Here is a 15,082-nt window from a genome sequence, read left to right on the forward strand (position 1 = left end):
AATTTAAAAGTAAAAATTGATTTAAAAAATAAAAAATATCTATTAGATGTTAAATACAAAGTTAGCCCTGACTACACAAATATTATTAGGACACATTCTTTGCCTTCAAGAAGCTCATCTCTTAAAGGTAAAATCAAACTGAAGCACAAATAATTTTAATTTACTAACAGATAAGAGGACATGGAGTCTGTGCTCATAAAACTTCCTTAAGGGCAAGGAAGTTTGTCAGGCTGAGCTATTGTTAAGCTGATGCCTGAGGAACTGAGGGATAATTAATCATGTAAGAGGTCAAAGCCATTCACAGAAGGTGAGTTAATTCCTGCAAACACCAGCTCACACGCCCACACAGGTGTCCATAAAGCAACAGATCATGCAACATGGCTAGAGTCGAGTGGTGGAGAAAACTAGAGTAAGGAGGGAGGGAAATCACAGATGCTAGATTCTTAAAAAATTTATTTGCCTTTTTTCTGTAGATGATGAGCAGCCATGAAAGAATAAAGTATCTAGAGAAAGGTGGATACAGTTCAATTAAATTTTGTATTTTAAATCAAATGTTAATATCAGAATTAACTAGGGCAACAAGTATTCCAAGTCATGAGAGAGAAAAAGAGGAGCTGAAATGATTTTGACAACTAATGCAATATTTAATATTTTAAAAATCCTATGATTCGGCAGCAGATTCCGAAAATTCCAACACCATGTCTTCAATCAAAAATTAGTCTGTTCTCCACTTTTAAATCTGGAATGACCTTATCATTTTTGCACTGGCCATTAAAAAGGGGAGTATAAAAATTCTTATGAATGCCAAGCCTCTCTCCTTTACATACTTTCACTGTCTCTTGGAACCCTACTACCACTATGTGAGCAAGTCCTTGTTGGTCTGCTGGAGGGTGAGAGGCATGTGGGGCAGACAGGAGCTGAAACTATTTCTTAGACCATCTGGCCCCAAATGGGCCACTGACCACAATCACATGAATCTGCCCAGCAAAGACCAGACTGTCCAACCAAAATTGCTAATCTAGAGAATCATGGCCAAAATAAAAAATGTTATTTTAAACTGCTAAATTTTGTAGTAATTTTTTACACAGCAAAGGAAACTAAGACACAGTGTGCCAATTGTGTATCAGCAAATGCAATATTTTCATAAACAAATTCCCTCATTTATTGCTCTTTCTGTTATAAATTTGAACCACACCATTTGGTAGTCAATTATTTATGTCGAGTTGGTTATTCATACACAGAATGCAGTAAAATTAAATGTTAGATTCCAGTCATTTGAAATAATACCATTCACATATAGACCATTCTTATTTTGACTTGTTTTCAAGAACGTTTTGCTACAGCCAATGAGTAACATAGAGTATTTGAGAAGAAAATGTATCCTACTTATTAAAATAGTTTTCAATTAACATACAAATAACATAAAAAACTAATGGGCTAAGTCAAATCATTCTAATTTTTAAACAAGTTTATTAGCATAGAATGTACAATGTGTACAATAAAGCAGATGAATTGCATTTGAAGAGAATGTTCTCTTTTACTTTGTTGATTCTAGTGGATGTATCTCTCATCTGGTATTAAATTAGTAAAATGTTTCTGATATTTTCCAATCAACTATTCTTTCACTGATAAGAATCCATGTACAAGAAAATAAGTAGCATAGATGGTAGGTAGAAAATAGGGGGAGGGCAAGAATAGTAGGGGAAATATAGAATCTAAAGAACTTGAGACATGTGGTCATAAACTAAAGGGGGGGAGTGGTGGGGGGAAGGGGTGTGCAGGGTAGAGGGGAATGAAGGGGGGAATAGAACAACTGTAATGGCATAATCAATAAAATATATTTTTAAAAAAAGAATCCATGTACATATCTCACCCTTATGACAATGTATTTCTATGTCCACAAATCTAAGTCTCTTGATTTGTGTTTTAGCCCCTTGCATTTTTTAAGCTAAATACTCTAATGATTGTTTCCCAACCCTGAGCCTATGATTTAAAAGTACATAGTTCTGTAACCAAAATCTTTCATCTAACCTATAAAAAAGGAGAGTAATGGTAATAATTATGAACTTTGAAATCTCAATAAAGAGGAAAATAAATATGGGAGGAACATTTTTTGAATACTGAACCTTCTACATGAGAGTAGTATTTATGGCTTTTAAATTATCCATACCTTCTTATAGAATACATTCCATCAGCAATGTCTGAAAATTTCTACTGTGTTCTATCTTCTACTATTCCAGAGGTCATCAATGTTAAAAATATTACCTATTTCTTAAGTGAATATAATATTTTATTATTTCTTTAATTTGTACTTATTTTATTACTAGGGAGGTTGAATATATCTTTGTCAGTTTATTTGAATTTTTCTTGTCAGTTTCCTAGTCACAGCCTTTGATAATCTCATAAATATTATTACTTTGGCTCATACTCTCCATCTCTTCTCTCTTTCTTTTTCTCCCTTTCTCTTCTTTGTCTTCTTATTTCTCACATATATTTTCCTTTAAATTTTAGCTTTATAATGATAAATAAAAAACACAAGTACGGAAGAGGTGGTGGTTGGGAAAAAGTCTAAACTTGAAGCAGGGAATTTTGTAAAAATTTATTCTCCTAAGTTTTCTCTTCAGAAAACACTCAGTTTTGCATAGTCTCAATAATGGATCACTCTTAAGGAAAACTTTTCAAACATCTTCATTCTGGAGACATCAAAAAACAATGAGAAATGACAGAAAAGGATCCAAGATGGCGAAACAGTAGGTAGAAGTCACACACAGCCCCTCCCTAGACCAAACAGGAATTACAACCTGGAATTAAAACCAGAAATTATAGAACAATAAACCTGAATAATCAACTGAAAATCAGCTGAACAGAAGTCTATAACCAAGGATTTACAGAAGAAGCCACATTGAGACTATAGGAAGAGTGGATATCTTAGCTGCAAACTCCCCCGACCCTGAAAGGAATGGGGTCTCAAGCCCAACCCAACTCCTTAGCCCAGAGCACCAGATCCTGGAAAAGGAGCCCAAATAACATCTGGCTATGAAAATCAGCAAGGATTCTATTTGCTAAGGAAAGGTGAGAGTTTACTAGAAAACTAAGCATCCTCTTAAGGGACAACACACAAAGTTTTGTTGACAGCTATGCACCCTGGAGTCCAGTAGAAAGTGGGCATCTTGGAACAGAATAGGGTTGTGGGAGGAGATACTGGGTTGTGTGGTTTCAGAGAGAGAACTGAAGGGACAGCCACCATGACCCATGTGCTTAATCCCTCTCACACATCACAGATGCCTTCTTTCTTGGGTGAACAGTCCCCTCAATGCAATATCAGCATGGGAAATGCAATAGTCCTACCTTCTCAACTCCCCGTCAACTCGCCCAGCACAGCTCACACCCAACATAGAAGTCAGCCACCTGGGCCTGGGGTATAGAAATTGTGGTAGAATCAGTATGTGTCAGAGACTGAGTTCTATGCCTCTGGAGCAGGGCTATTCTTCCCACCATGCCACACATCTGACTGGTACCTCCCCATTGTGGGAGATCCACTAGCCCAACCCTCCAGATTCCCAGTGGCCCTGCCCTGTCCAGCAAGCTCAACCCTCCAAGAAGTCCAGGCAGAATCTGGAACAGGCTGAGTCATGTGGCTCAAGGAAGGGACCATTTTCCTTCACCTGCCTAACTGGTGTAGAGCACTCCCTACATGCAGCCAAATCTTGGTCTATTTCATCCTTCCCTAACAACTGCCTGAGACCCTGCTCTGCCACCGAGGTCTATAGGCACATAGTGGGTGGAATCTGGTCTTGACAGACCCTGGGATTTTTGCTGATTGTCCTAATATTCGGCACCAACACCAAGTTTAAATCTGTATCAATCTGGTGAACACCACTTGCACCTACCTGGTGACTCACTGAGAACATACCTCAGGCAATTTGTGAATCCCCAGAGGCTCTTTCACTGACAGAGCTTAACAGGCAGTCAGCGGGGGGAGGCAGGCAATTCAGAAATATGGATACCTTGGGCCTTTTGCTGACTTGTCCCCAAGCTCAGTGATGGTGGAAACCAGTCTTGGTGCACACTTGGCCCTTCTCACTCACACCCAGGCCCAGGAGAGGAAGCCACAAACTGTGGATCACACCGTGGCTCCACACAGGTCATCCAGGACCAGTCATAGGTAGCCTCTGACATTGATCTCTACCGGACTCCCTCCCAAGAGGCCCCAAATCAACATACCCAGTGGCAAGCTTCATACTACATCAGAGGAGGGTCCAATTAGCTCCACCAGTGGCAAATACAAAGAAAGATCTTAGCAAACACTAGACCCTGCTTAGGTGAATTCTGCTTTGTATGGTCAGTATCCATATAGCAGCTCATACACTGTGGTCAAAGTTGATCATCACAGTCAGAAAGCCTAAGGGTCAAACCCATGCTCAACAGGCCAACAATAATTAACACTCAGCTACAACAGGAGGGCTCACATAACCCACACGAGGGACATGCCTTAATCACCCAGCTCAGGTGATTAAGGAGATTATGCCACTGGGTCCCACAAGATACCTACTACACAAGGCCACCTTACCAAGAATGGAGGACATAGCAGATCTATGTAATACTAAGAGTCAAACACAGAGAGGCAGCCAAAATAAGGAGATGAAGAAATATTCCCAAAATGAAAAAACAAGAGAAATCTTCAGAAAAAGAATGAAATGGAATGGAATGGAATGGAATGGAATGGAATGGAATGAAATGGAATGGAATGGAGGCAAGCAACCTATAAGATACAGAGTTCAAAACAATAATTATAAGGATGTTTAAAAAAGCAGTGAGAAAATCAACAACATAAAAATTACCATAGAAACCATAAAAACAGAAATGAAGAATACAATATTTGAAATAAAGAATACACTAAAAGGATTCAACAGGTTATAAGAGGCAGAGAACTGAATCAGTGATTTGGAAGACAAGGTAGCAGAAGATACCCAATTAGAACAGCAAAAATAAAAACAGAATTTTTTTAAAGGAGAATAGTATAAAGAACCTTTAAAACAATATAAAGGATAACAACATTTGCATCATGGAGGTACCAGAAGGAAAAAAGAGAGAGCATGGTATTGAGAGCCTATTTGAAGAAATAATGACTGAAAAATTCCCTACCCTGGAGAAAGAAAAAGACACATAAGTCCAGGAAGCTCCTAGTGTCCCAAACAAGATGAACCCAGAGAGGTCCACACCAAGACATGTCATAATTATAATGGCAAACATTAAAGACAAAGAGAGGATCTTAAAAGCTGCAAGAAAAATACAGTTACCTACAACAGAGCTTCCATAATGCTGTTTTCTCAACAGAAACATTTCAGGTCAGAAGGAATTGGCACAAAATACCCCAAGTGATGAAAATCAAGGACCTAAAACCAAGACTACTCTACCCAGGAAGGGTATCACTTAAAATTGAAGGAGAAATTATGAGCTTCCCAGATAAGAAAAAACTAAAGGAGTCCATCCCCATCAAACCAGTATTACAAAAAATATTAAAGTATCTTCTTTAGAGGAAGAAAATTTTTAAAAGGATGAACACAGTTATAAAGAAAACAATGGCAATGAATATGCACCTATCAATAATCCCTTTCAATGCAAATACCTTAAATGTTCCAACCAAAAGACACAGGGTAACTAAATGGATAAAAAAAAAAAACAAGACTCATGTATACTCTGTCTTCAAGAAACCCACCTCAGAAAGAAAGATACAAACAGACTTAAAGTAAGGAGATGGAAAAAGCCATTTCTCCTATAAGTGGAAAGAAAAACAAAAAAGGTAGGGTAACGATACTTGTATCCAACAAAGTAGACTTTGAAACAAAGGCTATAATAAGAGACAAAGAAGAACATTGCATAATGATAAACATATTAATCCAACAAGAGAATATAAACCTTGTAAACATTTCTGCACCCAACATAGAAACCCTTAAATATATAAAGCGTACTTGGTTCTGGACTCAAGGTTGTACCCTAATATTGACTTTCTTTGGAGATATAATGATCATCTTTCTTCCCAATATAGCCACAATAAAATTCAAATATTTCTGCCAAAGCACACTTCTCTAATATGAACTATATCAGTACCCCCCAAAAGAGGAGTGTGGAAAATTGACATATCACTGTATCTTTATTCATCTCATTCCCTTTACCCAGAATGCTAATTTCATGTTAGGTAGCTCACTCTTTCTTCAAGACCCACCTTCAGTTTGAAAGTTTTTCTTGTCCTCCAGTCAAGTTTGTTCTCATCCCCCTAGAACAAAATTTATCCAGGATATATGACTGCACTTATAGAATTTCTTTCTGCATTGTGAATTACTTCCACAAGTGTACGGATTTCAATCTATCTCTAAATTGAAATTATCTCAGAAAAATGAAATTTTCTTAAAATCCTGTAGAAAAACACTTGGCATTATTCAAAGTGGGTAGACCTCATTAAGAGTGTGTTTATGGTTATTAGCACCTCAGTGTAAATTGCCTTTTCAGTTAACTGGTTTTAGTGTAGTGAGGAAATAAAAAACTTGAGTTGCAGGAAGAGCAGTTTTGAAGGAAACCTTAATAGATTTAGTATGAGTGGAAAACTCATGAGTACCTGGAAGAAGAGAGAAGGCAGACTAAGAGGAGCAAATAAAGAATGGTAGAAGAGAGAAGACAATGTGCTTTGTTCAACTCGCATTTCTGTTGAGGCAATCCCCTTCTCCAAGGTCAAAACTAAGCTATAGCAAGGCTGACAAATTTATGCACTTAAGATTTTGTAACATCTTATAAAATATTCAAATATTCAGTCAAGTTGAAGGAATTTTAAAATAAAACCAGTATATTCACTTCCTAGAATCTCCCATTAACATTTTGCTTATGTTTTTTTAACCACATATCTAGTCATCTACCTGTCAATCTCCCTCAGTCTTTGGATGCATTTTAGAGTGAATTGCAGAACCTGTGCAATTAAACTGCAGTTCTACAGAATGCATATTATAGAGTCCAAAATTGTTTATAGTTTCTTTTCTTTAAATGGAAAATTTATGGTGTAAGATACCACTTTATGACTGCTAACCACAGTAGATCTCTGCTTATTTCCAGAAATAGTTAGAAGTTTGGTGCCAAGATAAGAAAAAGAAGGCTAACTAAAGATTTATAATATGTTGTTTACATGTCAAACCTTAAGCTTTATCCTCAGGGCCAACTAGTTTATTTACCACTTACATCTGACATAATGGTTTAACCACACTGGTTTGGGTATATGGCTACTGGGGAATAAAAAACTGCTGAATATTTTTCTCATAGTCTACTGAAACTAAGGTTTGTCACTCACAGATCAGTGACTCACAGTGCATAGGCCAAGTACATTCTATGAGAGAAACAGAATCCCCCAAGCTAAGCCTGACAATCTCTCTGGCCCCCACACTTGCCTGTACCTGGAGCTGCCATATCATTCTCTTTGCTTTGACCAAAGCCTTAGGTGAATGTGCTCTGTGAATTACTGAAAGTCTTTTTGCTTATTTAATACTGTGAAATTGTTTCATTTATATACAATGGAGTGCATACAATTTAAGCGATGTTTACTGAGTTTTGACAAATGGATATAGCCGCAAACCCAAACTCCTATCACCACACAAAATATTATTATTTATCCCAGAATGTTTCTTCATGCCCATTCTTACTCAGTCTCTAGCCCACACCTAGGGACACCTATTTTTGTGTTTGTGTGTTTGCTTTTTTCCACTACAGATTAGATCTGCCTATTGCAAAACTTCATATATCTGGAACCATACAGTATTGCTTTTTTGTCTTCCTTCTTTCCTTGGCATAATTTTGAGATTCATTGCATGTGCCAATATGGTGATATTTTTATTGTTGAGTTAATATGCCATTGTATGAATACACCAGGGATTGTTTATCCACTTTCTTATTGATGTATGCCTAGGTTTCTCCAAGTTTGGAGCAATTTAGAATAGATTGGTGTGAGTATAATTGTAAGAGCCATTTTGTTTTCCCAGGCTTAGGGCAAAGATGGAAAGTGTTAGGTCACTGGATAAGTGTAAGCTTAGTTTCATAAGAGACTGACAATGCTTTCCCAAAGCGGCTGCTGCATTTTATATTCCCACCAATAATGTATGGAATTTTAGTTACTCCATATCTTTGCCAACATTTGATGTCACCAGTCTTTTTAATTTTATTTACTCTAGTGAATGTATAGTACTATCTTATCGCAGTTTTAATTTACATTTTCCTGATGACTAATGAATGATTCAAGTAGTTTTATATAGGCTTAATGAACATTTATGTTTTTTTTCTATTTTTCAAAATTTTACATTATGTTCTATCTCCATTTATTCTCCCATACCCTCTTCCCCTTCCACCAAACATGCAATCACCACACTGCTGTGTCCATGAGTTCTTTCTCTTTTCTTCCTTTTTACTCAGTTCCTCTACATTCCCAGTCTTCCTGCTACCCCAAAGCTGTCAGTCTGTTCCCCATTATGAGTCTGTCTTTATTTTGCCTGTTAGTTCAGTTTGTTCATTAGACTCTACATATGAGTGAAGTCATATGGTACTTTTGTGAAGTGTCTGATAATGTATTTGCCTGTTTTTTAATTGGATTGTTGCTCTTTTTTTATTATTGATTGTGGGAATTCACTAAATATTTGGGGTCCATCTTTTTGCAGTTATGTGTTTACAAATATTGTCATCAATTCTGTGGTTTACCTATTCATTTCTCTTATTAATGATGTCTTTAGATGAACAGTATTCAACTTTTTTAAAAAGTCTAGTTTTTCAATTCAATCTGCAGAATCATGAAAAATAATAAGTCATCGTGGTTTAAATAATAAAATTTTGGGAGTGCTTGATATCTATGAATATATAATGGTACTAATTATGTCCACAGATTAAGACTAATAAAAGAAGCTTATGTCTCATACGTCTCCTCAAAATTTGTATAAAGCTAAACATATTTACTAGAATAAATATGGATTATGACTTTCTAATATATTCCTCCATCCATGCATGAATACTGAATACAAATCCTTCATGCATTATGCAAAGGCTGATGCAGAAATCCTTAAAACCTCACAATAATGAAGCTCCACTTAATAACTTTGATTAGTACTTTTTTTAAGTGCTGGCTCTTGATAATTTGCTTGACATAACCAACAACACCTCTTCAATGTGAAAAAGCAGTTGACTAAAATTATGTGAACCAAAAGAAAATAGAGACAAAAGTTATATAATTATGGTTGTCCTGGCTATAATGTAAAACAATCAATTATACAGATTGTAAGTGTATCTTCTTTCATACCCACCAGGGGATAGTACTTAATGATATGATAGACTCTTACTGAAGGTATTAACTAATGTCAATGAGGAGCATGATTTTTTTCCTGAAAAGACAATTACAAACTATAAAGCTGTCTTTGACTCATTTATATTTTAATACAAAGAGATTAACATAAGAAAACATTCAGTACATAAAATATATTATTTTGATTTTTAAAGTTCCATGTCTTTCAGTAAAAAAAAGAAATAAATAATCTTAACAGAACTGCAATTTAATTTTTAGAGAGAAAAGAAAAAGATTTAATAATTTTCCCAAGGTCAAAAATTATAAAAATATACAGCATGATTATGAAATGATTATATTATGATGTTGATAAATTTTTGAAGAGTATTCTTTCATTCAGATTACATTGCATCCTGTAAGACATGGTTTTGATCTTGAGAAGTAAGCTAGGATGTATGTTCATCCATTCATTCCACAAATATTTATTAGATACTAGCTGTATATCACATTTTGTTGAAAGCTTTAAAAATGGCCTGAGCTTTGAGAAGAGGGGGAGAAGGTACAGAAAATAAGTAGCATAGACAGTAGGTAGAAAATAGATAGGGGGGAGGGCAAGAATAGTAGGGGAAATATAGAATCTAAAGAACTTGAGACACGTGGTCATAAACTAAAGGGGGGAATGGTGGGGGAGGGGGTGTGCAGGGTGGAGGGGAATGAAGGGGGGAATAGAACATCCGTAATGGCATAATCAATAAAATATATTTTAAAAAAAGATAAACAAGATTGACAAACTTTTAACTGACTCATCAAGAAAATAAAGAGAAAGGACCCAAATAAAATCAGAAATGAATGAAGAGAAAAACCGACACCAAAGAAATATAAAGGATTGTAAGAAAATATTAGGAACAACTATATGCCAACAAATTAGAGAAGTTGAACAAAATGGATAAATTCCTTGAAACATACAATCTTCCAAAACTAAATCAGGAATAATCAGAGAATCTTAATAAACAGATTACACCTAGTAAGATTGAAACAGTAATGAAAAAGCTCCTAAAAAACAAAAGCCCTGGACTGGATGGTTTCACAGGTGAACTTTACCAAACATTCCAAGAATTAACACCTCTCCTTCTCAAACTATCTGATAAATGTAAATGGAGTGAAGGCTCCCAAACTCATTTTATGAGGCCAGCCTTATCCTCATCCCAAAACCAGTTAAAGACACTACAAAGAAATAAAATTATAGATGAATATCTCTGATGAACATAGATGCTAAAATCCTCAACAAAATACTAGCAAAACAAAAACAGCAATGCATCAAAAAGATCATACACCATGATCAAGTGGGATTTACTCAAGGGATGCCAGGTTGATACAACACTCATGAATCAATAAATGTGACTGACCACATAGATGAAATGAAGAATAAAAACCACATGATTATATCAATAGGTGCAGAAAAAGCATTTGATAAACTCTAGCACCCATTTATAATAAAAACTCTGAGCAAAGTGGGATTAGAGGGAATATAACTAAATGTAATAAAGTTTGTATATGAAAAACACACTGCCTGTATCATACTCACTGGGAAATAACTACAAGTGCTCCCCTTAAGATGGGGAACAAGACAGGATTTCACCTCTTTTATCCAATGTAGTACTGGACGTCCTGGCCACAGCAGTCAAACAAAAAGAACTAAAACCACCCAAATAGGAAAGGAAGAAGTAAAACTGTCTTTGTTTGCAGATGACACGATACTATACATAGAAAACTCCAAAAATTCCACCAAGAAACTACTAGAACTGATAAATAAATTCAGCAAAGGAGCAAGATATAAAATTAATATCCAGAAATCAGTTGCATTTTTATATTCCAATAGTGAACTAACAGAAAGGGAATTAAGAAAAGAATCCCATTCACAATTGCTACAAAACAGAATAAAATACATAGGCATAAACCTAACCAAGGATGTAAAAGACCTGTACTTGGAAAACTATAAGACACTGAAGAAAGAAATAAAAAATATAAATGCACGGAAGTACATACCATGCTTATGGGTAGGAAGAATGTCAATATTAAAATGTCCATACTACCAAAAGAAATCTCTACATTCAATGTAATTCCTCTCAAGTTTCTAATGATATATTTCACAGAACTAGAACAAGTACTTCAAAAATTTATATGGAACCACGAAGGGCCCCACTTAACAACAGCAAGCCTGAAAAAGAACAAAGTCAGAAGAATCATGCTACCTAATATAAAACTATACTATAAGGCCATATTAATCAAAACAGCAAGTTACTGGCATAAAAACAGACACATAGATCAATAGAATAGAATAGAGAACCCAGAAATAAACCCACACCTTTATAGTTGGCAGAGGAAGCAAGTGTATACAATGGGCTAGAGGTAATTTACTCAATAAACAGTATTAGGAAAATTGGGCAGATATGTGCAGAAAAATGAAACTAGACCACCTTCTTACTCCACATGCAGTAATGAATTCAAACTGGATCAAAGACTTAAATGTTAGACCCCAAACCATAAAAATCCTAGGATAAGACTTAAGTAGTAAATCTTGGATATTGCTCATAGCAATGTTTTTATCTGACATATCTCACTAGGCAGAGGATACAAAGAAAAATTAACAAATGGGACTACGTCAAAAAATTTTGCACAGCAAAGGAAATCAACAACAAAAAAGACAACCCAATGAATGGAAAATCATAGTCACCAATACATCTGATAAGGGGTTAAGTTGAGTGTGATAAGGCCAGAGAATAGGGGGTGGAGAGATTGAGCAAAAGGAAAAAGGTCTCATAGACATGGACAACAGTGAGGTGATTGGGGAGAGGGGTGTGAGGGGATTCAATGGTAATGGAAAAAATACATTAAAAAACTAAAAATATAAAACAAAATATTTTTGAAAGAGAAACAGAAAAAAGGAGGAAGGAAAGCTCTGTACAGAGGGGATGCACGTTCACTGAAAAAGATATGCTAAAGCACTCTAGGGGAAAAATAAGAAAAATTACTCAAATTTTTATCCCTCAACATTTTGGATTAATTTTGCTACTCTTATGCAAACTATTTAACAAACACATAAAAGTTGCATTCAAAATATGTAGCTATGATTTTCTAATGATAGTAAAGCACTAAAACTCTTTTATGGTTAATATATTTTTTCACCGTGTAAATACACTATAGATGAGTGTGAAACATTCAGGTACGAGCTGATGTTTTGCCATTACAAAACAAGCATTTAAAACTCTTACTCTACAAATCTTTATCTTCCCTCAGGAATATACTTTAGAGTATATATTCAGAAACAGTATTTCTGGGTCAAAAAATGTGAATATTGGCTCTGGGTCATATTAGCAGTTTTCAGAAAAGCTATTTTCCAATTTATACACCTACTAGCACTAAATAGTAGGGTAATTATTACAGCTTTCATAATTGCTAAAAATGGAATATCATAGTTATGATTTACTAACATTATTATTACCAGTAATCTCTTTCTAATGTTAAGTAACCATTTACCTTTCTATTTTTTAATAGCTCATGTGCCTTGCCCAATTATTTCTAGCTTGCTTTTGGGCAACTTCACCTTTGTGAAAGTGGGTTAACATCTTTATAAATTAAGAATACTAACAATCTGTCACATTTTATGTCAAATATATTTTCATATTTTATTAAGTTTAGGTTTGTAGGGCTTTTTACTTTAAGACTTAAAAAAGTTTACCTATAGTAAGTAGGATGTCAATTGTAGGTATTTGATTTTATTCAGATTCATAAAATTTGTTTCCATTCACAAATTAATATTCACCAATATATTTTGTTATCTTCTAGTTATAATCTCTATGTTTAGCTCTTTCATCTTTTTATAATTGATTTTGATTAAATAGAATGAGGTGTAGTCAAAAATTGATTTTTTAATCTAGCTCATCAATACTCTCAGCAATACATTGAACGATCCATCTCTTTCATCCGATTCATCAGGATTTATTTATCTTGTGTTACATTATAGGATCTGGTTCCATGGTAGCTCTTCTGCTCTATTGATCTGCCAGTCTATTTTTCACCCACTAATTATATAGTTTAATCATTTAAATTACACATTTAATTATTTTAGTTTTTGTAGAAAGTTTTATTATCTCTAAGACTGGTCCCTACGCATTATTCTTTTTTTCCCAAAAGTTTTGACATGTTTCACATCTGCTTGTTTTTTAAGGTAAGAATGAAATACCCATTTTTGTTGCATTTTTGAATAGTGACTTACAAGTTTTGACTCTAAATCCAGTCTGCATAGGTTCAAAATCTCAGCCTAATCAAAATGAGTAGATATATGCAAAGTGCTTAGAATAGTACCTGGGAGCATAGTGTAGAATATTATACAGAAGTGTTTTCTACTATTATTTTGTGACAGCCACTTTGCTAAGCTTCACATGCATTATATCATTGAATCCCTGCTTGCTCCTACCTGTCAGGGTCCTTTTTCTGATTTGTGAAGACCATCCTGTGAAAACCAGTTAAGGTAAAGTCATTCCATGTTTGGTTGTGAGCAGTTAGCCTCAGACGGGAAAAAAAGAAAACCCAATACTTATATTTCCATTTTTTTAAATTATTTTTCTAGGTATTGTCTCACTTGATATTTCTAATTCTCTTGTCATTCTAACCAACAGGATGGGGAGAAAATGAACAAATGCAAGTGTACATATGTATTTTTTAAATCTTTTAAACTCATTTTTGTTGAAATATTACATTATTGAGTGTCTTCTGTTATTATTTTATCTGATCTGTGAAATAACAATTCAGGAAATGCTCTTTGCAGTTTATAGTCTGTGCCACATGCACACCGATAGATACAAGATACATGGCCTTGGTCATTTATGAAGCAGGCCCAAGAGTTTGGGGTCTCAGTTGTTAACAGAGGGAGAGAGAGGTTTATCAAAAGCACAGGTTAAAATTAAAGATTCCAAAGATTATGGCTTAATAAATTTACACATTTAATGAGTTCCCCTGCCCAAGTAATAGAATATAATAGGTTCCAAAGACAAGATTTTGAAAAATATTACTCAAAGCATTGGGTAATACAGCTTTGCCAATAATTGTGGCTGCTTCCTTATGAAAAAAAAAAAGACAAACTTCTCAGATTAAGATAGATGTTAACAAATGACAGAGTAGAATGAGTCCAGCATGGAGAGGACACATAGACCTACCTACACATGCCGCTGGCATTGCAACAGCTGAAATGTGGAGAGAGCCTGGAGGTCACCTTTCCCATGATGTGAAATGCCTTCCTCAACGTCACTTCTTCTCTGATTTAAAAATACAAATCTAGAGACAGTGGCCTGATAGCAAAAATTCAGATAATGTCTCAGCACATCCTCTGTTTGAATTGTATCTTTCCACAATGAGCTCAGAATTTGGGATGTAGTGTCCATGTTCCCACTTCCCATGGCTGACTCCATATTCAGTATGGCCAGTTAAAGGGAGAAGGTGAAACCTTTGAATTGTCTTATACTTCAGCATAAATATGTGACAAAAGAATATCTCTTCCAAAATGCCTCCCATACATACCTAGGAACATACATTCAGTGATTCAAAACTAATTGAGATTTTAACTCTATAAATATAATTACCAATATGTTATGTATTAGGAATTAAACTGTCTACTTTTCCAGTTAGCTGGCAGAAATGTCTTGTCTTGCATATATTACCTCCCTCTCTCCAATCATTTTTCTTGCTATCAGCACTTTATTGTAATGAATTCTGCATGTC

This window comes from Artibeus jamaicensis, unplaced genomic scaffold, assembly GCF_021234435.1.
Source record: "Artibeus jamaicensis isolate MK-2021 breed Jamaican fruit bat unplaced genomic scaffold, CSHL_Jam_final contig_3176, whole genome shotgun sequence".
NCBI classification, from domain to species: Eukaryota; Metazoa; Chordata; class Mammalia; order Chiroptera; family Phyllostomidae; genus Artibeus; species Artibeus jamaicensis.